This window comes from Anas platyrhynchos, chromosome 2 (assembly GCF_047663525.1).
Source record: "Anas platyrhynchos isolate ZD024472 breed Pekin duck chromosome 2, IASCAAS_PekinDuck_T2T, whole genome shotgun sequence".
Lineage (NCBI taxonomy): Eukaryota > Metazoa > Chordata > Aves > Anseriformes > Anatidae > Anas > Anas platyrhynchos.
In genome coordinates, this window is record NC_092588.1 from 144,919,884 (window position 1) to 144,946,589 (window position 26,706).

General features: G+C 39.5%; 1 long non-coding RNA gene across 2 annotated transcripts in view; it reads right to left on the reverse strand.

Annotated features, from left to right (window-relative positions):
- Window positions 1-1,059: 1,059 nt before the first annotated feature.
- LOC106020161 (uncharacterized) overlaps window positions 1,060-26,706 on the reverse strand; it is a 44,829-nt gene continuing 19,182 nt past the window's right edge. The window contains exons 1-3 of one of the 2 annotated variants that reach the window (XR_001195574.5): window positions 12,599-16,583; window positions 4,798-4,942; window positions 1,060-2,512 (exon numbers count right to left, since the gene is read on the reverse strand). This is a non-coding gene — a long non-coding RNA (uncharacterized lncRNA). Of the gene's footprint in view, window positions 2,513-4,797; window positions 4,943-12,598; window positions 16,584-26,706 lie in introns of those variants that run through there. The other variant, XR_005263793.2, reaches the window with a different exon arrangement.

Below are 26,706 nucleotides of genomic sequence, written 5' to 3' on the forward strand. Positions count from 1 at the left end.
AAAGGGAAAAGGATTACATGTTCTACTGAGGATTTACTTGCAAAATACATTCAAAGGTTTGCTAACACCTTTCATAGCTGTTCATAGATGTTTAATAAGGTTGTAAGCAGTCTAACATGTCAACAGGTTGCTTTATCCATGGTTCATCACTACCAATAGTACTGTATGCCAGAACACTTACATCCAGCTGTGGCATGGCCCCTTGTGTCTATTATGTATTCAGACATCATTAATAATTGATTAACCCTTTACAAACCACTTAGATGTTGAATGTCTCTAAAGTGGAAACGGGAACTGATCAGACAGAGGCTTGTCAAGGAGGCTATTAGGCAGCCTCCTTCCTGTCCAAAGAAACCACATCAATGATCTCATGTGTTCATTCAGGTAAATTCTGCTCCATTTTTATTTATTTAATTTCTATAAATTAAACAGTTTAACATAATAATTATTATAAATAAATGTTTATTAATTTGTACTATTTATTTCTTCTTTGTCCTTTTCTCTGTTTATTCAATAAAGTTCGCAAGTATTGTAGGGGATTTGGGTTGTATTTTCTGTGAAAGGGTTTTCTACCTATGTTATTTATTAGTTCACTCATCCTCCATGACCTGGTCTCCTCATGACATACCAGGAGTTGTGTACATGCACTCAGAGATGAGTGAGTTGTAATGATTTCCCCATACAAGGTTGTTGGTGTGTTCATTTTCAAAACATGTTACTATAATACAACAGCTGAGCTCTAGAGGGAGAACACATGGAAATTGGACAATGGCTTTGTCTGAAGTCCTGTAAACGTGAGCTAATGGAATTTATCACAGGTGTAAAACATCATAGAATTTATAGGTGTGTGTCTACCAGTGACCAAGACTTTGGTGTCATCGTTCATGATGTGCCCAGGCTATAATTCTTCAGAAGAAGTGCAAGGCATACTCATCCCTATAGGTTCTGACAGAAGGACCTCTCACCTCCTCTCCCAGGCACCATCTCCTAGGCAGCATGCCATAACCTGCCAATGGCAGAGAAGGGATAAGCACACATGATTTACAGTAACTTTAATGGAATTCACTTGATGGCTTAAAAGCTTTCTATATAACAATATTAGTTCCTACTGACTCCTAAACAAGCCTTTTTCTAGTTAAAAAACACAAGCCTGCAAACTGGGAGGCACCAAAGGGACTTGGTTCAACAAGAGAGGCTGAGTTGCACAATTGAAAGGTATTGCTGGCAGCATGCTCGGGGGATTTGCTATGGAGGTTTCATAAATTTAAAATAAAGCACCTGCTTCTATGTTGAGTCCTTCTGTGTTTCTGTGCTACTGAATGCTCCTTTGAAACCAAAGATATTGATATATTCTACACTGCAGGGAAATCAATAAAAACTTTAATCAAAAAATTAAATAAAAACCAAAGCTACAGACATTACATGGTAGTACTTTTGGAAGGAGCAAAATGATGTTTTATGGTTCCGCTGCATGTGGACTTATTTACAAAATAAATAAATAAATAAATAAACATTAGCTTCTTTAGTACTATTGAGGTGGAGAATAAGGACCTTCCCATCACTGTGAGTTGACATCTTAGTGGACTTTACTGCAGTTGCAAAGGAAGAGTAATGCCTAGGTCCTTCAGTGATTTAAATGGTTTTGACAGAAGGAATTAGCTTTTAGATCCACCTTTATTGCGGTCTCTGAACTTTGTTAAAAGTTTGTGCCACCATCCTATTCCATTCATCACTGTGAAATAGCAAAGTATATTGTACAATGAAGTTGCACACCTGAATCACATATACATTGCAGTAATGGACATGAAACTGAAGATCCTACATTGTATCAAGCAAAATTTATCTATAAATACTTTTTGGCAAGTTCTCATATAGAACTGTGCAGAATAATATCAAGTAAACATAAAGCTACATTAAGAGTCCTTATTTGTATAAAACCTAAAAATGTTTATATGTGTAAAAAGATTAAATCCAAGCATTTCTTAACAAAATGTACCTGTTTTTAAACAAACATATTACTTTGAAAATGTGTTGTAAAAGCACAAAATTGAGTCCTTTTGCATATTAACATGAAAACACTTTCTGAGAAGAATAAAGTTGAAAAAATTCCATGTCCATGTTCTTCAGGAAAAACTTCACCTCAGGTTTCCTTTTTCTAGCAAATATGCTTTTAAATGTGAAAGATTTTTCTACAGAATTAAAACCAAAAATAAAGTAAAATAAGATAAAATGCATTTGTACATAATTCTACTGTATTCACCAAAGATTTTCATTTCAATTTCTGCAAGAAACCAATGACTTTATTGATAAAGAGAGAGATTTTCCACTTATAATCTTCATAATACTTGCTATGATTACAATTATTTGCAAAATCAGAGAAAAAATCTGATTAATCTGAAAATTACTATGAATTTGACCCATCAGATGACATATCTTCTACAACAACAGAAATAACATAACCCGGATTCTATGAAACTATGGTAATTCTTTCCAGTTCTGATCTGACAGAAACCTGTGGAAAAGGAATAAAGGGAAAAACAAATATATATATATATATTTATATAATATTATATAATATATAAATAAAATTAAATATTTATACATATATAAAACAAGCAGAAGCAGATATTTCTTCCACCTTAAATGAGTAGGCGTATACAGGTAAATGCTGTATACAGGTAAAACCAACAGGTAAATGCTGCTAGAAGAATGAAAGGAAAGATCATTTTGTATTTAAGACTATTTAATATTTTGTAAGATAGAAATAAATACAAGCGCTCATTCTAAACATAGGAGTTTTTTGTTTTGTTTTGCCTTTTTTTTTTTTTAACTCTTTAGACAATTACTTCAAAAATATGAACAGTCAAATTAATCAACAGTGGCAGCAATTCTTCTCCAAGGAGTGTCTTTAATCTGTAGGTTTTATAATGGGAGAAATGGGAACTGCAGGTTATAGCCTTTTTTTCTAAATTGGTTTTGGACTTACTCTAGAATGATGGACAGATTCCTAGTTCTTCATATGGATGGGATTTTTAACACCAATTCCTTCTCATAATCAAAGGCAGAAGGAGAGTAGTGCAACACTTTTAGTTAAGCTTACTCGTGCCACATTTAGGTTCATTTATTCTGAATATGTTTAGAGATATTATTCTTTTCCTAATTATCACAATAGTCAGCCAAGAGTTGTTCTTCAGGGGTTACTTTGAATTCAGGGACAAAGAGCAGGAACCACCTGTTGAGAGATATGTCCATGCAGCCATTTCCAGAATGGGGACTAGTTTCTTGAATGTTGCTTTTCATGGAAGTAACCTTAAGGGCAGAACTTATATAAGAATCCATTAGGGACAGACACAATTGGATCTATCATAGCATATAATGACTTTCTGGGCTACATGTCACTTTGCTTTGCATCTTACAGGCAATTTGTGAATGGCAGTTGGCGAGACAAGATCTGCTATATATATTTTCCCGTAGAATATTGAACGTGACACAAAAAAAGTCTGATTTTAAACTCAAGATAAATAATAAAAAATAACATAGAAAAGCTGTTAGTAAATACTGCAAAAAGGAAGTGCTTGAGGGTGTTTTCTGATAGTGTAGTTATTTATAAACCTTTCCCTTCTACATGCTAAAAGACTCATTAAGGATGGGGATTCTGGATAAGAGCAATAGAATGTATTGTGCAGTGGGTAGCATGAAGTAAATATTCAATAGGCACTGGAGAGTCCTTGTTCAGGGACCAAGCTCGGGAAGTGATGTAAACTGTTCACAGAGCACTTAATTTGATTCTATCAGAGATTTATTTCAGCATGTGATTGATGGAAACTGACTAAGTGGTAGTGTGGCAAAAGTACAAAAGCTATTGAACTATTAATGTTATTTATAAGGACAGGACTAACTGTGATAAGCAAGGACCAATATGAAATGTTTGCTTGCTTATTTAGAATGAAAACCCTTCCTTTGCGAGGAGAAAGCACTATTGCACGGGCTTAATGGAAACTATATTAAAATGTAGACATACCGGAGTCAACATAGACTCAACTCCACGCTGTATGATGGTGTGAAAAGCAGGTTAGGGCTGAAAGTTTTTGCAACAGATTTTGGAAGCACATTATGGTCAAAATGGTAAAAAGCCATTAGCACAAAGATGCTGAACTCTCTTGGATTCAGAAAATGTTGTTCTTCATCTGTGACCTGTCAGCTGCACTGGGCTTTGCCATTTTATTTCTCTGTTAAGGATGGCAGAAATGGTAAGCAAAGTGGAGCAGCAATCAGTATTCTTTGTATTTGACAACTATTTCATCTCCCAAAGAAATCACCCCTTCCTTAGGTCCACATTTCCTGAGTGCTTGGAAAGCATGACAATATAAATATATGCCAATCAAGTGGTTAGCATAATAACATATTGTGAAATTATATGTAAACATCAAACTACATTGATTGGGCAATTTCCTATCCAGTTATTCTTGAATTACCACTTCCCTGAATATGTCTTTTAGGAATGTCTGGGCTAAAAAGCAATCTGCAATGTTTTATTCTCTTTAGACCTAATTTATTCAAAATATACCAACTTCCACGTAGTGGTCGATATATTGCAGGCTGCTGGGCCAGCAATAGCAACCTAAATTGGCAACCGACTGACCAGCTACAGAACTCAAGGAAGAATACGGGTAATTGATTTTTAAATATTTGCATGAAATAATTCAACAACATCTTGCATGTGATTTACTGCATGAGCTCAATCTCTAACCCATTTAAAACCATTTCCCTGAACTCAAGCAGAGGGATCAGACATACCAGCATTCCTAGTACTGGAATCCTCATGGTACCATTTAACTTGTAGAAGGAAGGAAGGTTTAAAGTCGCAGGTGGCCTCACAATTCCTGGGAAAGGTCCCACTTCCCATGCAGGTCTCCTCAGCAGCTACACAAAGCCAACCAAACTGTCAATCAAAAAGTAGTGATTAGAAGTTAGTCCAAACATCTGCCTTTCTTGTGTGGTTTCCCTGGGTGTTCTGCTTAGATTCTGTTGCATAGAAATACATGACATGAAAGAGTTTGTTCACTTCACAGAAAAAGGCACAGCAGCTTCTTGGACTTCTGTCTTATTTGCTTTAGCCAGCCAATCGTCTGCATGACAGAGAACATTTTTTAATTTGATGCTGGCGCACTGATTAACAGCTCAGGTCCCTTTACAGATATATATTTCTTAGACTTGCCAATCAGCAAGATTAAACAGTAAGCTTGTAGTAATTTACTTATAAAGAGTGAGCGGGTGACAGCCTCATATCAGCTAATGTTGGCATATTATCTACTAAAGGAAAAATGAAACCAAATATTTTGTCTCCTAAGAATCAAAGTAGGAAAGAACAGGAGGAATGTGTGGCATTCTTCCCCAGTGGATAAGGCAGTCATTGCCCAGATAATAATTAGATCTTTTTCCTTCATTGACATTGTAGGCTGGATTTATGCAGAAAATAAAGTATTTGAAGTAATGTGATATCCATGATCTACTTTTAAGTTTATTCAAAGTTCATAGAGGCCAAGGAGAGTTTTGTCTTAACCAAGCTTTGATTTGAGAGCTCTTTTGCCCCAAAAAGTCTGCATGACTTGGATATCTGGAATAGTTTTTTTTCTTTTTTTTTTTTTCTTTTTTTTTTTTTTTCCTGTAAGAGCAGGCTTTCTGACAGTTCTGGTAGGCAACAAGGTCAGAATAACATCTAAATATCTTCCAACTGGCTAGATACTGATTCTGACAAGAATCAGGATGTGTAGAGACCATTTAAATTTTCATAACATTTTAACCATATTTTCTCAGAAGCATCCACACAAAAAATCCTGGGTTTGTAGTTCAGACCCAACTGTACCTCATCTGTCATTAGAACCACATAAACTCAGGGATCTCTGGAACTTAGGGAAAACACTTATGACAGAAGGATCTCCAAAAGGTTCAGGTGTACATAGAATTAGTTCTGACTCTCCATTTTGTTCTGTATGTCCAGATCCCAGTCACTAGCTGGAACACTGAGATCTCTTGGCCATGTCTGTTGTATCAGAAGAATGAAATTGTAAAATAGATAAAAGTACCATGACTGTGATCTTCCTTTCCTCACTGTTGGCTTTAATTGGACTATCGACCAGCCTCAGTGGGGCCACACAGTGACCGAGTTCAGACTCCCAGCTGTTGGACATGTCCAGCCCTGCCTGTATCCAATGCATCCAGCATGAGCATGAACCCTACAAACCAACAAACCTGCCTAGGCTTACCCAGGGCAGCCCCAGTGGCTCAGTGTCATATCTGTTAACAAGCCTCAACAGGCAGGCTTGGTGAGGCTGGGATGGATACCTACATGACAGTTTGAACATTTGACTGTGACTATACTGTAAAATCGACAGTCATTGAGAACAGGATCAAGACTTGGTCCCCACTGTTTAGAGGTACAGGATCCCTAGTGCTGCCTTGACCTGTACAGCAGCAAGCACAGGTCAGGTGCTTGCACTGGCTAGCATGTCTTTCCTGCAGGCACTTGTAGGAGGATATCTGGCTTTGTGGAAGAAGAGAGCACTCTCTTCCTTGTTTTGTATCCTGCTCCTGTGGCTCGTACTGTTTATGTATACACATGTAATGAAACTTCATTGCATGGTGTCTGAAATATAGGTTTGATGCTAATTTTTCTTGTCTGGTCTGTATTTTAATTTGACCCGACATATTTTTCCCCTTGCAATCATACCATCTTGAGTGTCTGTTATAGTGATAAAATGTCCCATGTGCTCTGCCAGAAACTGTCATGTTCCCATTGTTTTGTGATTACAGGCAAGCTGAGTCATAGTGGCATTCAAAACAAAACAAGAAAAGGAAAAAAATGTCATGTCTTCAACACTTCAGGCAAAAAAGAATATAATTTAGAAAGGTACATCATAACATTACAGGAGGTCAGAAATAGATCTCTTGCCCAGTTTTTTAAGATGAGACCTGTATGCAGACTCAAATTACATTTGTCAGGAGTGCCATGCTTATTGAGCGATAAGTAAACTGGAAGAATATGAGATAAAGATAATGGACTAGTCACATATCTTAGGCATTTAAGTTTGCTATCATTTTTTCCTTTTATGGATAATATGATTTATTTTCTTGAGGTGCTGCACTCTGTGTTATTTGTTGAACATTGCAGCTGCTCGCCCTATCTTGGCTTTTTAATTTTTCTAATTGGTGAGCCAATAATATAGGGAAGATGGAATGTGCTACACAAGTGCAAAGCACTGGCCAGGCTCATTGATTTTAGTGGAAATTAAGGCCTACATCTATATTTTATGCTTATATAGCACATTCCTTTTTCCACACTTTTCCATTTATGGGATAACATTGTCACTGGAGGGAACACATCACATTCACTTCTGTATTATTTAGCCATGTAATGTGATAGTGATAAGATCAAGATGTTTGGCACTAAAATCCCAACTGTTTCAGCAAGTGCTTCATGGTTGCTTGGGGTGTCATATCTGTTAACAAGCTTGTTCATCATCTTTGCTTTTTCCTTGTGGAACAGGTAATGAGTGGTAACTTGTTCATCTTTTTCTCTAGTCATCCACTGCCTTGTTACCAAAACAATCATCCTTCATTGAATAGCAGTAAATCTTTCCATAAACTGGATTTTTTTTCTTCATGCTAAAATCTATAGACTAATTCACATAGTAGATTTTCATGCAGAACTCTCTGGTTTTTAAATACAGGACAGCTGGGAATCCCCAGCCCAACACATGCTATTATAATCATAGATCAGTCACTTTACCAGTCTCTTTTTCCATTTCTCTCTCTATAAAAGTGGGACAATCTGATATTTACCCTCCTTGTGGCCTTGTTGCATGACTTAAGAAATGTTTACGGCACAAGACTGTTACTAGCATAGCATTATTTACTCCTCCAAATGTTGATTAAGGACACTGAAATTATCTGGATTATAACAGTACGGTATAAAAGGAAATGAAAATGAGTCTTTAATCACTCTCTCTGTGCATAAAGGAAAACAGATAAGACCATCCCCAAACTCAAACTGTAAATGGGACCTTGCCTACTGAGTACAATTTTGTCACACATTTTGACTCTGGATATTGCATTGTGGCAAAACCTCTTTGCTGCCTGCTGCTGTCAAACATAATGAAAAGGATAAAGACAAGGAAAGTTAATGGCCACTATATCTCATATGGGCCTTGCTTCCACAGATCTGGTAACCTTGTCTGGAGCTGCTTTCACTACATGCAATGACATGCTGTGGCTTCAATTACATGGATGCTGCTGTGTTGCTGCTCTGCCTAGTGACACTAAGATACTGCTTGGATAAATATTGTCTCCTGAAGGATTTCACTGAGTCAAGAGTGATGAAAATTTCTTCTGGATGAGACAAGTTAGCATTGCTATTGCTGACTCAAGCAGTGGGGGGATCCTTTGTGTGGTGTAGAAATGCTTCTTTGTCCAAGTCTGCAACTGTTCCCCTGCTCAGGAGGCACAGCCCCAGCTCTGTTTCTCCTAATTTGGTTGGTGTCTATCTTAGCTTGCTGTGATACTAGCACATCAACCCATGTTTCTTTGTCCTCTCTGAGAAACTGTGCCACTGCCCCCACTTTCATTCACTTCTTAAGAAGCCCAACAATTCTCAGAAATCTCAGGAAATCATAATGAATGTGAAAATGTGGAAAGCTGAGAAATAGTGTCTGTGATGCCTTCATGAGCCTTATAAAAATCATACATTTACTGAGTGTTTTAAAAATCTTCAGTTCATTACTGTTTATTTCACAAACTGTGTTGCTCCTCTCCCCCCCCCCCCCCCCCCGCCCCAGTCTTCCTGTTATGTATTTGATCCTTGGGTCCCTAGCAAGTGCATGTTAACAACGTGCATGTAAGATGCTTCATATTACAGATGCAGCAGTGTGCAGTGCAGATCATAAAGCACCATTAATTGAGTACCAACTCTCTTTCATTCGGAGTCTGCCTTTGTCAGCTTTTCCCCTCTTGCAGCTCAGAAAAAGCAGAGGAAAGTTAAAGGTTTGCCATGGGATCTCCATTACTTCCCTACTCAAATTTCCAGTTATTATGCTAGACCTCCATAAAAATCATTCTTTCTACTCCTTTGTGCCAGATCTGGATGACCATAATCTCTTAAAATGTTAAAAGTTTCTAGCCCCATGAAATACGAACCACTCATCTATGTAGGCTTCAGCAGCTGGTAACTGAATCTGGTTTGCCTCTCTATATCCTCATACCCCTACCCTTTTTCTGGGATGCTACAGCTACACCTATGTCAGTAAACTGAGTACGATTAGGGCATGCCCCAAGCACTGGCACACACTATCCATACTGTAAAACTACTAATATGGTACGTGACATGTCTTTGGATCAGACAATCCAACATTCTCTCAGACAAGTAGTGGGCATGACTCAGCATTCAGCATGGGCTAGAGACTGTTCCCATTTCTCCATGTAGATACATTTACCCTGCCTGGGAGTTAGACAGAGTGAGAGAGAGGTTAGGTAGACATGAACTGTGCTGTATCAGTTGGCTACAGGTGCATCCACATCAGTGTTTTAGTTCAGATATGAAGCGTGTATTAGAAACTAATTTCCTGATTAAAGTTTCCTGTTACCCAAAATCCCATCCTGAACAAAATACAGGGTGCAAATATTCTCTGTCATTGAGGGCAACACTGCACCATGAAATAAAATGATTGTAAGTTAGTGACAGTATCCTAATTTCCAAGCTACTAGCTATGGCAAGTAAAACAAAATAAAATGTTACTGTTAAAAAAAGTATTTCAGTGTCTCAATCTACCTTTGAACATTGGAGGCGACCTTCATTACCATGTTGAGCTTTGGGGCTTGAATACAACATTTTATATTCTTTTTCCTCATGTTCCTGTAACAGTGCTATCGTGTATAAAATAGTTAAGGTTTTAAACGCGCCATCTAAAAACTCAAGGCTCAATATACTAAACCTTTGTGCTCCAAACAAAAGATGTCTAGGTTAGATCCACAAAAGATGCATCAAGTTCAGCATAAAAAAAAATCATTTAATAGCTGCACAATAGTTCTCACTTGGCCACAAAGATTAAGCAACCTTCAATGGCAAGTTTGCAGTGACGTCACGGTCCTAATTGGTATTGCTGGTACTATATCCTCTAGTCACTTATTTGAAGGATCTACTGCTTAGAACAAAATTTCCATAGTGTATTCCAATGGGATCTCCTCTCCAGATGTTATTTCCAATTCACACCATTATTTAAAGTCCCATGTAATCTCTGTGAGGTTGTAAGAATTTTTCTTTGAAATATTGCTGCTGTGTTTTGTATAATGGACAACAGTCCTCAGGACAGAGAAATATTGATTGAAAAAGAAAGCTTTCTTAGAGGATTACCTGATGAATGGATATCTACCTAAAGTTTGGTAGGTCAGTTTTAGGGACAAGTACCATGCTTGTCCTATGCCCAGCATGGGGAACAATTTAATTCAAATGCATATCTCTGGGAGGCCATTGCAGAATTTTCCACTGCTACTTTGGGCTAGCACTAAGATCAATGACCCTGTGCCAAATGCTTTGTTTTTCTACAGTTCTTCTGTTGCCAGTCCTTATGTGCCCTCACAAAGGATATTGGACAACCAAATGGGAGTATGGAAATGAGTACTAGAAGATAGGAGATACTTCATGCAATAGATCTAGAAAAAGATAGCCTGGAACATGTCTACAAGACAAGTCATCATTTTGCATTGTACAAAGATCAGATATCTGTTTGGTATAGTCTGTACTCTGAGGAATTATCACTTAGGTCCAGTCCTGGACCATACATACATGGGACTATGAGAACTCCTTCTCTGGCTGTCTGTCTGCCCAACAGATGGACATGATAGATCTGGCTTTTTGTCTTTTTTTCTTCTTTTTCCATATCCAGTTGGCAGATCTTGTAATTTGCTGGGATGACCCTTCCAAGGGCTTGATATTGAACCTGCCATCTGTCTAATAATGTGGCCAGCTGGACACTAACACCAAGATTCAGTTCCAGACTCACATTTTCTTTCTCTGGCCCCATTTTGATCTGTTTGTTCTTACTTTTATCTGGACCCAGTAGACATGATGTTGTGCAAAGTCTCATAAATTCCTTAGCCAACATTTTAGTTTCTGGGTATACTTCATGATGGCAGGGGCATTGTTTTCCTGTCTCCTCAGACATTTTTTCATTGGATGTGGACCACATAGGATGCCAAAAAGGGGAAACCCTGATGAAACTATTCTCTCTGTTAATAAGCAGCAATATCTTCTGGTTGAAGCAATTGGTTTACATAAATCACTTGATCATTTCCCTCTGAGTTTAATTGAACCACTGCACTAACTCATCAGTTTGATTCACATGACAGCACACACAGATTCTTGATTCATTAGAAGCACATACTATTTTGTTGTTCACTTACAGATCATCCTTTAGGACGTTCAGAACATTTGAGTCTGACAAAGACATTGGGTGTTATTGGATCCAACTAAGTTACTGAGTAGCAGGTCTGACTTCAAAAGACCATAAAAGAATTGTATTCTGCATAAGCTTGCTACAGGACCCCATCACGTTAAGGACACTGCTGTTAATGACATGAGAATTACTGCATCTAGGTGTCTTTGCTGGGTACACAGAAGTGACCACACAGAAAAAAAAAAAAAGACCCTAGATGTCAGGGAATGAGAGAGTGGACTGCTCAGTAAAGGAAGGCAAGTCAGGAGCTGAGAACAGCAGCAATGCAAGCAGGGCATGGCTCTCAGTAGCCTAGACCTGCAGCACCCCAGCAATGTGGGCAAAGCAAGTCCAGGGACAGAAGCTGGTTTCAAGTAAGAGTTAAGATTACCTGACAAGCCTGTAGTGACCAGGAAGGTCTGAAATCAAACAAGGAGACCAAATCTGTTTTTCAGGGTCAGAACCTACATCAGTATATTGTATGGTCAGGAACAGGCATAGCTGAAACTTTGCTCAAAACAGGACCAAGGCTTTTGTGCAACAGATTTAATGGTTCCTGTCAAAACACATAGGGTGAATCAGATCTGTTATCCTTTACAAGTTTAATTTTAGTAATGTTACATAACAGATGTCTCACTTTCAAATACAAAAATATGAAGTAGCTATCATTTTTCATGAATATACCAAAAAAGTCTTTATTGCTCCATAAACAAGTGTTTCGCTTTATTAACATGACTTTCCTTGCTTGATCCATGAGAGACTGTAAAGTCAATGTCTGTGTTCTGATAGTTTCCCTGCTTCTATCCAATAACATGTCTGTGCCATGTCTTCTCGGAAGAAAAAGATCATTCTCCCCCAAGAGGAGAATCTTGTTCAACATTTGTTCTATGTCTTCTGCAGCTCCTGCTGCTTCTTCTAACACAGATAATGCCACTCTTAAGTGTAAAGACCTATGTTGAAAATGATCAGTTTCTTGCCAGCTGTTAAATGAAGTACAGTACAAGGACAGTCCTCCACATGTCCATGGAGATAAGTTAATGATACTATGCTAATCAGGTGTGTGTTGTCCCCATTTAGCAAGCTTTACTGTGTATAGAGGAAGGTCTACTCACCCTGAATCCACTGAAGCTTGTTGTGGCAGACCATTGATTTATGCTGTTGTTGTTGCCTTAGAAAGCACAGAAGGGTTCATATTGGCAGGGAAGTGGGATCAATCCTGTAATTACAGTCCATTAGCAGGGATGCCACTGTCAGGGCTCTCTTACATTAGAAATAGACCATCATTTCTAAAACTGTCTAAAACAATGAGGTCTATGAAAATAGCTCCCACTTGTGAGGAAGAGGCTTGTACAATCAGCTGCAGAGGTAATTGCATTGGAGCACAGGTCAGCATGGAGGGGAGATGGTCCTTGTCTCCGTGTATTATAAGCACTATGGCTAAGGCTGGTTCCCTTGGTTTCAGAGTGATTTGCAAGACCACATTTGAAAGCAATCTGCCTGCAGGTGGTTTTCCCCAGAAAGATTTCTCACCAGACTTCTAATTAGGGCTTTACACTGTCTTCTTCTTCAGCTGGCAGAAGTTTAAGGAATTGCTTTCAGATTCCCCGTTCAGCTTCTTACAGACACTTCCAGGCCTCTGCCTTACCAGCTCCATCTGTGACTTTAGTTTTAAACCAATGCACAGCCACTCCCCTCTTCTCCTAACCAAATCTCTTCTTGATGAATTCACAGTTGGTATTTCCCACTGTTTAATTCCAGAAGGTGAAGTATGACTGTAATTAAACATGGTGCTACTCATGGTCACATTGTCAACTGCTGTTGCAGAGTGTAATACACTAGTTGTATTATTTTTGTGAGAACAGGTGCCAGCCAGCTGACATGGGGTGCTGGGTACTTGTGAGCTCAAACAGTGAGCTTATCAGTTGTAAATCTGGCTGCCATTGGCTGTCTGGCATCTCCAAACACTTAGGATGCTAATTTGGAGATACTGCTGCTGGTAAATTATCAGCTCTTGTATCTACAGTTGACAACTGTCGAGCATCCACATTTTCTTCTGCTTGTGCTCCACCCAGAGAAGTAGTAGATTGAGGACCCTCTCTATTGCTGTTGTTCCAAGGCTCCAAACCCTTTTAATGGGCCAACAGGAGGATCATGTCTCGCATTATCCAGATTTTATTTTTTTTGATACAACCTACCTGTGCATTGACTGAAATGCAACTCCATTTCTGTGAATTGTGTTCAGCTGAATGTGCTGAACATGTTCAGCATTGCCTTCACCACCTGCTTTTATCTCAGAGCTGGAGAACAAGAGAAAGCCTCAATGAGAGAAGAATATTAATAATCTTTAGATTTCTTTCAGTGTCTTCTTCCCTTCCGCATTCTCTTTGGCCCTGTGTAAATCGTTTAGCCATGCCTCCGCTTACCCGATCAGACCAATCTATCTTTTTATCTGTCAGCTTCCTGTCCGAGTGTCAGCAGTTCCAGGTATGGTGGTGCTCAAGCCCTCCAGCTAGGTGGGGCTGAGTAATATATCCTCGGGGTTACTGGAACAGTTTATGCTAATTCAACTCCCTGGATTTTAGCCCAAAGACTGCACATAAAAGAATTGAAATCAGCACTCCCTAGTCTCTAATTCCTAGCTTAGTCTCTACACACTTATTGTAATCTTCCTGGACTGTCTGGGCAGTTCTTCTAAAGGAAGGGCAATCTCACTCGCTGACCTATAGCTTTTTTCTCTTAGCTAGGTCAGCAAGCTGCCCCAGCCAAGAAAGAGTTTAACCCTTTAGCAGCAAGGATTGCACTGCGTGACATTTCCCTGACTCCTCTACAAGAACAATGTCAATGATCATTAAGATCATCATTAATGATCATTTGTTTAAAAACTCAATAATGCGATTTCTTGGCATGAAAGTACAGTCCAGACCTTTGGGAAATTCAGATTCATTTGCAGAACTTCATTCTTGCAACCTCCACATAACATATGCACAAATAGGTTTACAGAAATTTGGAATTATCTGCAGTTTTTTATCCAAACTTTACAATTTAAGCCTATTTCAACCTGTATGTTGAACAGTACCTGAGTAGTACCTTAGGAGCACTGGCTCCTCTGAAGCACAGTACTCACAGCAGTTCCCCACTTTGCCCCATAAGTTGCACTTAGCAGTTGAGGAGTTTCTTTTACTTGGTCTTGGTACAAAAGTATTAAAATAAAAATCTAAGGAACCAGGAAGCTGCAGGAAGCTGCTCTTCTATTAAGATAGCAACTGTTCCTCACTTCTGTTGCTTCCCTCACTTTTGTATCACCCTCCGTGTAAAAACTGCTTGGTTACACTGTAAATAATTGCATTTTATTCCTCTCCCATGTTCTCCTTCTTGTCCCAAATGACCAGTTTGAGTCTGGCAGCAGCTGTCTTTTGAAGAGAAATTGACAAGAAATATCAGTGACAGTCAATATTTAAGGTACATCTTCCATATATCCCTATACCGCTGCACACAGATTTAGGGGCTCTTGTACCACCTGTCTGAGCAGCAGGTACTGGAAGGTGTTGCCATCTTTCTGTGCTGTTTTACAGAAGAGAACTGAGCAACTGCCCTACACATGCTTCATAAAGCCACTCATTCTCCAGCAGGATCAACAGATGTCTTTTCCATCAGATGTTTGAGCAGTATAGATGCATTCCTGTCATATGGTCATGAGGTATCTGCTGTCCCGGGCACCAGGAACAAAATGGTAGTCAAGAGCAGATCAAAGCAGTGTGACAGGGGACAGCCACCTGGGTTGGAGAGGACAATAATCTAATTCTCTCCAGAGAAGGCTCACATTCAAGGGAGTCCTCCTGCACCCTTCTCAAGGGCACAAAGGAACCAGGATTGACTACTTCCCCAAGCACACAACACACAATAAACACGAACACTTTTTGCTTCTCTACCTCATGCTCTCGGCTCTTGCTGTGCTCTGTGGGTGACTGGGCCAAGACAAGCCCACCCTGAGGGACTGTGCACAAAGACACTCACCTGCAACAGCGCGTCATGGGAAAGTGAGAAGGGAGCTTGCAGGGTTTTGCATGACAAGTCCATGCTACACAGTCCCTGCCACCCCACTGCACCAGCATCACCGGAGCCATAGCCTTCAGTCCGTGTAGGTGCTGCTATGACTTTCCTTCAGGTCTGGAGGCTTCTGTGGGAGCTCTGCTGTGGCATGTGTAAACAGGAATGCATCTAAATGCTTATTTTCAACCAAGAAAAAGGCCATATTTGAATCCCTCGGGAACAGGAAGAAATTTTCAAAAGTGACTTGCAAAAATCACAGGAGAACCTTTGTTAATATTGCCCTTCACTGGCTGCTGCACAGGTACAGAGACAGCCCCATCTTAAAGTGCTTCCACTCCAAGAGGAAAGACAATAAACGGGTATGAAAAGCCATCTAAGAATTATGAGGAAACAGCTAGAAAACTGGTCAGCACAACAAACACTAGTTTCAGCACAGCAGCAGCCTGCCAATTGTCACATCTTTTGCAGCCATCACAGCAAGAGAGAATTTTAAAAATGGATTTTAAGGAGGGGCAGCCTCCATGGAGGTGCTTGTTTGAAAATTGAGAAAGGAAAGGAAAAGAAAAAGAAATAATAATTGAAGTCCAGAGTGACATTGAGTGTTCCTTGCCTTTGCTTTTGAGACTGAGCTGTTCTGGGTTGGGGGGGTGGAGGGGGAGCTGGTGGATGGGGAGAGCAGGGAGGGAGTGTTTCTTGGCGGAGAGAAAGAATCTTTTTGAGTATGTGAAAATACACACACGTGCACACACACATACAAAAAAACATTTCCCTGTTAAGATGTTTTCATTGCCTATATCTCAGAACCTTTGTTACGGTTACATTTGGTTCTCATTTAATCTGTGCTGCCCCCCTCGCGCCTCTGTCTCTCATCCCTCTATTGTTGTGCTGAGGCTTTTTTCTAGCCTCTCTCCTCACAGTGCCACCAAGGCCTCATGCCAGTCTTTCTTCTCTTCCCCTCTTACTATTGTTTCTATCTCTCTTTTCAGCATTACGAGTACCCACTCTTATTTTAAGCCTTTTTCTTTTTTTTTTTTTTCTTTCTCTCTGTCATTATTCCTGTTTCTTTTGTCTGTCATTTTCTTGTCCTGTGCTTTAAGCATGCCCTTTGCTTTTATTTATCCTCTAGATCATTTCTAGCCTTTTTTTTTTTTTTTTTTTTTTCCCCATCCTTTCTCCCTTCTGATTGCTTCATTCCCCTTCTCTCTTTTTCTCTTTTTCATGCTCTCTTATCCCATGGGAGCCTGTTGTTACTTAGTTATTTAAACAACTCTTCAAGAAATAATTTTTGTTCATTGTGAATCCACGGGTCAAAGTCCACCTTGGCAAAGGTACCTCCACTGATTTCAGTGGGTCAGCCCAAGTGCTGAAGCTTGTATGACTTCTTTTCTTCCAGAAACTGAATTTCTGAAGGCTTTGATTACAAACAGAACTATTTACATATTAAGCATGTTTGTGGCCAGAATTTGCACTCAGTGTACTGCAGTGAGATCATTTAATTCACAACAAAAATATTTTTTTTCTGCTACCTATTTATTTCTTATTAAAAACACGTGAAATTTTGTTGGAGAAACATGGTCTGAGTTGGGGACCTGTTAAGTGCTCCATTGTGTTTAAAAGGAACAAATTTTCCTGATAAAAGCAATGCTACAGCAACCTTGTGCTTGTAAAAATATGTTGATGTTAGCTTTTGGGGTATTCTAGACTCTATCTGCCATGATGCTCTGGAATCATCTTCACTGAGTGAAGACATCAGATTATCTGACTTTTTATTCTTTTAAACAGCGAAATGTCAACTATTTCTGACGACAATATTTGAGTATTTTGCTGCCTTCTGACGTTTAAACAGCCACTTTTTTGTCACCTATTTATGTTGGTTTTTTTTGTTTGTTTGTTTGTTTTTTTCCCTGATGAGAAGAAGTACAGATCCAGAGGAAGACACATGGGCTGAATATGTGGGAAGCAGTCAGAGTGATCTTAATGTGAAAGGTCAGAAATGCTCTTTATTAGTCATATGAGTTTTATGGGTTGTAAAAGGAACCATCAAATTCAAGTCATGTTCCTTGAATTGCAGGAACTATGCCTTTTCTCCATTCTGGATAGTTAGGGAAAATGAAAAACATGAAGAAAAAAAAATACGTATAGAGGACAGAAGATTTCTTCAGCTGAGTATGCTTTTAATTAAATCTCAGCATTTGATGTGAATACCCATCCTGCATGAAAAAAGGCATTGGGAAATTTCTGAGTGCTATCACTCTGCTGAAGTTGTTGCCTGCTTCTGACCAATGGTCTACTTCCCTATTAAAAATATTAATCTTTTTTTTTTCTCCATTTTCATGATGTTATTTCTTTTCAGCATCTTTTCTTTTTCAGTCACAACCAGACAAATTCCTTCTCATAGTTACATAAGTGTTTCCCTTTTCCACTTTCATCTCTCATGTTGCAGGAACCATTTCCTCTTCCGCTGCCATTATCTGGAATGGGCTTCTCTGTATCAGTGACTCTTTCATCTCCTTTCAAACATCATGTACATCAGTCATACTCTCCCTTAGATAGCCTGCTTAGGCCCCCTGTCACTTTTACATTTAAATTATGGTTTAAATTATAGCCTCATTGTATAAGCATTTAAGGGATATAATTTGTGGAAATGACTACAATAAGACAGACTAGTTCCGTTTCATACAGCAGCCAAAGTGCACAGGTTGTGGACATGTTTAGCCCATATCTCAGCTTGATTAAAAAAAAAGTAAAAGAAAGATGACTGGTTAGAGAGCTGAGAAAGGTGATCCTGTGACCTACCACCTGCAGGAAGAGCACTACTGGTGCAGAACCATCCCCTTGCTTTTGACATCTCACCAAATCACCATTTGGAGCTCAGTCCTCCAGCACTGCATCAATAGCCAAACCTGAAGTCAAGGCACCAGATCATAGCTGATAGATAACCTCTGAACCTCCCTTCATCAATGATATAGCTTAGGTCTCAGGTGCCTAAAATTTAGTTTGACGAATCTGGAGCCTAGCCCCTTGCCTAAGGCATTGCTTCCTTGGAAAAAGTCACCACCATTTCTACCCAGTTTCCCTCCCCACAAAGAGCAGGCCAAAAGCACAGTGGCAGCTTCAATCCAAGAGCATGCCCATGGGTTGCAGAAGATTATTTGTATGAATGCTGAATGAAAGCCATCCACATAAAGAAAAGCCTCTGTGCTTCTGGAATCCAGCAAACCTCTAGCGATGGCCACAGATCAACGCGCTTTCTGCAAAGCTACCTGCAGGTGTCAAGCTCATGCCTGAGCTCTGCAGCAGCAACACCTTGAGTCACAACATTCCTGTGCCCTGCAAACCTCTGGCACGCCACTCTGCTACATCTTTTTTTGCCTGAGTCTTCCTCTGAGCTCTTAGGGGCAGAACAGAGTCCAAAACATAATTGTGCAAAGTTGCAAGAACAGGTAAGAACACATCTTATATGCCCATCAGACAGGCTTGAAATTAAAATCTGGTATAACAGACAACTACTCTCAGATCTAACTGCAAACGGTAAATAAATCCAGCTTGTAACTTAATGATCCTTATGTTTGCAACCAGCATTGAAAACTGCCTGGGGAACAAAAGCTGGAACTGTACGTGGAAGACAGAATGAAGTCATCGGCAATTGTATACCAAAAGCACCTGGATTTTATCATTCTGACCTGGAGATACACTCACGTTGGTTCTGGCCAGAAATCCACCAGTCAGGGAGGGCTGGGCTTCAGGATCAGTCCCCTGTATATTAGATCTGTGCTGCTGCTCATTTCACGTTCATATCCCGCGTTAGACACCCTGCGCTGCTCAGAGGCTGCGTTACATTATCCTGCTGGTCCCTCCTGCTCCCCCCTCCTACAGCTCGGACCAAAATTGTCTGCCTTACTTGGAATTCATTTCAAAAACAGATTCATGTGGCGCCTGCTATTCCCCAATAAACAAATAAATTAGCTGCTGTGATATGGAAATTTGCATGATTCACTGTACTTAAAAACTGTTAGCTGTGAACTTATTAATTGAAAACCACAGGACGATAATAAGTGTGTCCTTCAGTCTGAACATGAGTCCCTTGTTATAATGAATTTGTAAAGCAATAAAGATGTGTTTTTCCAGGAAAACACCACCGCCTCGGGACAGTTGAGGCTCAGTCAAGCCTCACAGAAGGCAGAGGCACTTTTGGGGAGGGAGGCGCAGGGCCCCCTGCCAAAGCGGCAATGCCCTGGCTGCAGGGCACGGCAAGGCGCTGGGGTGCTGGGGGGCAGGTTTGCTGCTCTGCCTCTCAGCCCCTCCAGCAATCCTGCCCTCGCCTTCCTGCTGGTTATTCCCTTTTCACTTTCCTCTGCTACCCCCAGCCCTGGGGGCACTCCCTGCTCTCCCTCCTCTGGCATCCCCACAGATGGGCGGGGAGAAATGATTTAGCCCTCGTGAAACATCACCTTTCAGCTGACTCTGCTTTCCCTGCAGAATGCTGCGTGTATTGATTTATTCGCTCTGCTTTAGTCGTACGTACTCAGATGGGATTCTTCTGTCTTCCATTTATGGCAGAGAGACCATTTATTCTCTATCTTTTTTAGAAAACTCTTAAGCAAACCATTTATTTTGCAAATGAGACACAAAGGCTAAAATCTGGCAAGCCTATGTTCTCTGAAGTATACGTAGGCAAGGCAGATCCCACATGTAAACAGCTACCCAAATGCATTTGTGTGTCAAACACAGGGAGTCCGGGCCCCCTTCTGAGTGGCACTCTGTGCAATCCCAGTGCAGCCAGTAGTAACCACCAGTCTGAATTAGGATATTGTACCATGCATTTTCACAGACACTATGGTTTTCAAACACGAAACGTTAAACCCCTATTGAATAAGCATTGCAATATTTGGTGTGAATCTTGGCAGAATCATCCATTGCTTTGTTTTCTGTATTTTTCCTTCTTCTCTGTTTTCCTTCATTTATTCAGCAAGAAAGAAAGAGACTGCCTCTAGTGCTTGAATTTTAATTCTTTGCTGCACTGTCCTTGGGCAGAGCTGAGTGTTTCTGAGAGGTGTAATGCATTGTACAGAAAAGCATAAATGTGGTGCCAGTGGTTCTAATGCCAGGATTCATCAATGCTTTCCTTATCAATGGCTGTTATATCTTATTTTTTAAATACATTGAAAAATACTCATATTTAAGCTAACTTGGAAATTACAACCTTCACAAAAACACCGAAACAACTGTCAAAGAACCATAGCATTTGTGGGATTTAATTTAAATGTAGATTTATATTTCTGTTGTTCTTGACAACAACAGTAAACTATCGTATGTATTGCAAAGCCAGAGTTTTGTTTTTTTCAGAAGTATGCTGTAACCACATGAACCTGCTGCCAGTATTGGCCCAAAAAGGAGACCCATATGCATTGCTGAAGATATTGTCCTGTGAAAGATCCATTTTATGGGGTAAGACAAGGGCATAAGGCAAATTACTAAAACTTTTATAGGCAGGAATTGCCAAAAAATAAATAAATAAATAGTAATTTAGAAAGATTTTCCTGCCATGAAAAAAAAAAAAAACACAACTGTTTTTACCCTACCCCAGCTATCTCTCAACTACCTGTTGTTTCTCAATCTAACATGTTATACCACTGTGATTTCTCATCTACTCATCTACTGTTAATGTAGACAAATTGCTGCAGTGGTCCAGCCAGCAGGGCCACATCTGTGGGAGGTTCAGCAGATGTGCAACATCCAGGGATCTTTCTTCAACAGGGATTCCCCATCATTAGATTCTCACTGTTGTTGGTAAGGTCACGGCCACAGCTATTACTTGTTTTTAGCATAGTAAAATGAAATCAGGATATTTCTGGCTCATTGAAATGTTAATTTCCAGCTTACTTTTAATTATATATTCCATAGCTGTTTTGTACTTTGCATCAAATGGACAAACTTAGTACTTGAAAGTTCACTCACTCTCCCCAATCCTTCACTGAGGGGAATTACCACATTTGTGCTTTGAAATGTAAAACAGAGTATCTACAACAGATCTAGCCACTGGGTTACTAGTGTTCCGAAGCTGCTGTAAGAACAATTGATTTCAACTCATAGTCCATCCACTAACCATCAGTACATACCAAAAACAAAAACAAAAACAAAATGAAACAAAAAACACTTATATGTACTATCAGTATCTACACTTCCTCTCTAAAATTTATAAAAAATTCAACTCAGAAAAAGTCAGGAGCATGGCAATCAGATTTCAGAGGAAAAAAAAAAGTACTAGTCTGTCTGTAAATTTTGGTTCTTGTTAACTAAGACTGCTATTTGTCTAAAGGACACCTTTTAAAAAGGCATAATTTAACCAGAAAGGCAGGAAAATTATTTGAGCTCACTAAATGAATGCACATGACTAAAACACGAAAAAATCAAGCTTGACATTCAAGATACATCTGAAGTTAAAGGGCAAGAAAATCTAATAAATCAAAAGAACACTTTTATATCAGAAAAGCAAAAAAACCTCTTACATGTCTTTCAGAGCCACAGAAGCATGGCCCATGTTATGATTTCCTATTTATTTTAAACTAAGTAATATCTCACCATTATCTCATAGAGTTCAGATAAAATTGGCAATGTAAGACTTATGAGCAAGTACATGAACTGCCCAACTCTAAAGACACCTTTATTATATGATCCTTAATGCCCGATTCTAGTTGCTTAATGCAAATTAAAGAATGTCTTAATGAAGCGGGAAGGAGACTCAGGAAATGAACAGATAAAAAAGGAATCCGGTAAGACACTAGCCTAGATCCAGATCAAAAACACAAATATTAAAATAATGTCTCTTTTTGAAGCATTTTATCTCGTTGTCCTATTTTATCATTCTGATTGGCCTATCCAGTTTTGCATTAAAATATCATTACTGGGTATCAACACTTTTAAGGAGGTAAAAAAGAAAAAAATCACTAGAGATAAAAAGAATCAAAACAAAGAATAAAAATTTGACTCTTACTTATCCAATACTCAGGCATGTTGCAGGGATTTTTGTTTGTTTATTTGTTTTGTTTAATCAAAGGTACTTAAATATTAGCTTTGCATCTATCAAAACCAGCTTCTCAGGCTACCTCCCTTTATCAGCTCCAGTACTGTTATCAGGCATTTTTTACAATAATCCTTCTTATCCTTCTTAAGACTTTCTTCGGTGATAAAAGGAAAACAACTGACTAAATAGCAAGGAGCCAAACACAACTAAAAAAAAAAAAAAAAAAAGTACTTCTCAGATCATTTAACATGCCAGAAATAAATGGTTGCTACATGACTAGGGTCCCCTTGGATTAATCTGGGTATATAGGCAGGGTTGTAATGCTCACTTTACGAATCAAATCTTGAATCTGCAATTCTCAGTAGGAAAGAATCTGTAATGTTTTTCTCCCAGAAATATTAAGGACATGCACTTTTCATCCTGGCATGCCAAAGGATGAAAACCAGCAAGTCGAAGAGGAGACGGACACAAGCATCACATGTTCTTCCCTACTGGAGAAAAAGGGGAAAAAAAGACTAAACGCATCCCACTCAGACAGACTCTTGCTGACAACTCCTTAAGTTAAATATAGTCATCTCAGTTAGTGTGTCTGCTGCACTGCAGCTGCTGCTAAACAACATTTCCCTGACATGGGTGTGCAACTCACAGGCTGCATCAGTGGGTGAGTCTGCAGCCAGCTTTGGGGATGGCTCTCCCTGAGCTGAGGGCACTGGGGAAGTGACACATATGTACATCTCCTGTGCAGGGCTAAGTCATGATGAATTGTCACTTCACAACTATTTACGCAATGGAAGCCATCAGAAGCAAACTAAGTATGATTTATTTATTTTATTTTTTTTTTTGTGACCAGCAGCAAAGGAGAAAATGAACTTTTAGAGAAAACTTGTGCCACCATCCTACTCATCAGCGTTGTTTTAAAACCACTGCACTACGTTAGTAGCAAGAGGTCTCCTTGGAAGAGTGAGTCATGTACTTTTTGAGACTTGTGGGCTTCCTTTCTTCTGAATCACAGCAAGTTTACTGTTGGATAGGGATACCTTCCCTACAAGAACCAAAAAAAGAGGTGAGGGAATGAGAAAAGTGGCTTGGATTAAGCAAATAAATCTTGTAAAACAGAGGATAAAGTCAATGACCTTCATTCCTTTTTTTTTTTTCCCTCCCAAACTTTAAGAAACTGAGTGAAGAAATTGCAGTGTATACACTAAGGGTTTTTACAAAGAGCACACCATGTCCTACACAGTGGTCATTATGCATTTGGAAGTGAAAACCATCCTCTGTTTTTCTCTTAGATCAGCTTCGTACATTCTCATCACCTGCTTATTTTATGTCTAACAACAAGTAGCAATAGGTGAACTGCAATGAGTTCTGCTTTGTTTAGCCTGAGAATTGCTATATGCTTATCTAAACCTTATCTGCGTCCTCCTACAAATATGTGAACCTATGGGCATTAGAAATATTCATGCACCTGTTACTGAAGTTAATGGGAGCTGCAAGCACAGAGTTCCCAGGACAATCAGATATCTTAAGTCCGCAAAATTAGGTTGAAAATCTCCCAGGGACAATTTTTCTCTCCCATCATGTTTACTACTTCCCAACAGGCAGGAAATATTTGAAGCACAGGATCACTTGTGGTATGCTGGCAATCCTGATTTTTTTATGGGAAGAAACCAGGAGACAGGGAAGGCCATCACAGATAGATAAAAAAACTATATATATATAAAGTAACTGAAAAGATTCAGTGTCTGAAAATGCTCAGTTTGGGATTGTCTCAAGATTCTGGGTGGATTTTCAGTTGGTTGTAATTTTCATCCCAACAGATTAAGCACTCTTTACTAAAAGGGAGGTTCCTCTGGAAAGTGCAAGGAAAATGGCTTCTTAGGCCCCTTCTTATAATGGAAAACACATGGGCACACTGCTAAGCTCATGCACTGCCTTTGTGCATTCAGTGGGTCTCTTTGCAGATGCAAGAGTTTTGGGAAAGAATGAGGGCTGCAGGTTTCAGGCTGGTAGGATCAGGATAGCATTTTACACACTCTAAATCAAGAGAAGAGGATTCTTTTCCATTTAAATACTGCCTTAGGAAAAATGGCTTTAGGATGACTTTGGTGGTTTCTAAAGCTTAAAATGATCCCCTGGAGAAAAAGGATACAGTTATGAGGAAGAATAGGTACTGTAAAACAGCTTGCTGCAAAGGTCCTTAGCAGAAGAGAGAAACTGGCTGGTTTGCTTGTAATTCTGCCTTGTTTGGCTTTATGATTTTGGTTGCACTTTTTAAAGTAAACCTAATTGGTGGCTCAATTGGCTGTTTCCAACACTGATCAAATACTGCAAAATATAAAAATACACACATATTTTAGTGGAATGAAAATATCGTACCGGATCATATCAAATACGCTACTACACAAACATTCCCACAAAGTCATTTTTTTCACAAATTTTGACATGCCTGAAAATGCAGCACATTCACAGCAACCAGGTCTCATATAACTCAGGGCAAAGCTGGCTGCACACAGACCACTCCGAGCCTGAGTCAGCCTGTCATAAGTCCTTCCTGCCCCTTAGCCTCAAGGCACTGAATGTAGTCCAAAATGCAACATCTCGTGTACGTAGATGGAGATGATTCACAATGTGCCCCACCATTTTATGAGCCTATATGGGGCACCTTGAACAAGATCTATTGAACCCAAAAGTTGAAGTAAGCCTCACTTCATCTTGTAGAAAAGCTTGGGCACTGAGTCAGCAGCTGAAATTCGGACATTGGAAGTTGTGGTTGTGGAAAGCAACCACAACCTTCCCAAACACCACTACTGCATTTCCTCAGAGGTTGTGCAGCATTTATTGTTCCAGTCTTTGCAGAGGCTGCACAGGCTAGAAATGTCCTTGGGGAAATAAGAGAGTAGTACATAACTGTAGTTATGGCACTCTCCCCAGGTACGTTCCTGTGGTGCTGACTGGCATTAGGAGAGACTGACAGGAGCAGCTGCCTTTTCTTTAATGCTCTCCAAACAGGTGTCCATGGTGGCTCTGAGTAAGTTTTCATGTTCCCAAATCCTCTCAACCTTATAAAGTCCTGTCTAGGTGGTAGATACAGGGAAAGAGAGAGGTCCAAAGAGACCTTTCTGCTTTTGCATCATGTGAATTTGGAGCTCTGTTAACCATCTGTAAATGTAAGCTGGCTGGTGATGAGCAGAGTATCCCCATAAAGTTGCTTTCTTTTAACCCTTGGGGGTTTTGTTTCTCAAAAGACCTTCTGCAGCAACAACACTGGCTGTGAATTCTTCACCAACCCAGATCATTAGCCAGGGTTCCTTAAGATTAAATGGAGCTCTTTGCACTCCTCACATTTGCAGATCAAGAATGTGATTTACGATGTGTGTGCAAAGGGACTCAGTCTTGCATAAGCACAGTGAGATCAGACAGCTTTTATAAAGCATAGTTAAAACTATGGAACGCATATTTTTAGGCTGTTGTTGATAGGAGATATTTCTGGGCTTAAAGAAGTTTTTAGGAAAGTGCTTAGTAAGCAACACCAAGGTCCGTCCAAAACAAGAAACCTCTTCTGATTCTGAAGTACCCTGACCTGCAGATTGATAAAAAGTGGAATACTATACAGAATGTCACCATATACTCACCTTTGACTGACATTTTCATCCCTACTGGCCATAAGCCGTTTGCCATTGTTGGTGACATGCTGACTGACCTAGACAGACATTTAACCTTAATTTTTGTAGTCATTTTCATTTTCTTTCTTTTTAACTAGCTTAGCTCTGTATAGGTAAGTATATATGTTATTAATTGGCGAGGGGGCCCTTTCAAATTGACAGCCTGGGTTATGGGACCAAGTCATAAGACAGGAATATCCTAGAATCCATTTTGAATAGCTGCTGTTCTAGAACCAGAAGGTATTATTGCCATAGGTCAAGGTCTTAGGTTTTCAGCTTTTATGCAGAAGTGGGCATCAGTCAAAATCCCAGGTCTGAATAATCCAAAATGGAGATTTGAGGTTTAATGGGCTTATGATGCTTGTAATCATTTTCTTATACTGCCTTGCAGAAAGACTTGTTAGAGAGTAAGATTTACATTTTCTTCCAGTACAGCTCCCCAAAACACATTTAGCAGTGTGTAAATTAGGTGGTGTAGGTTGCC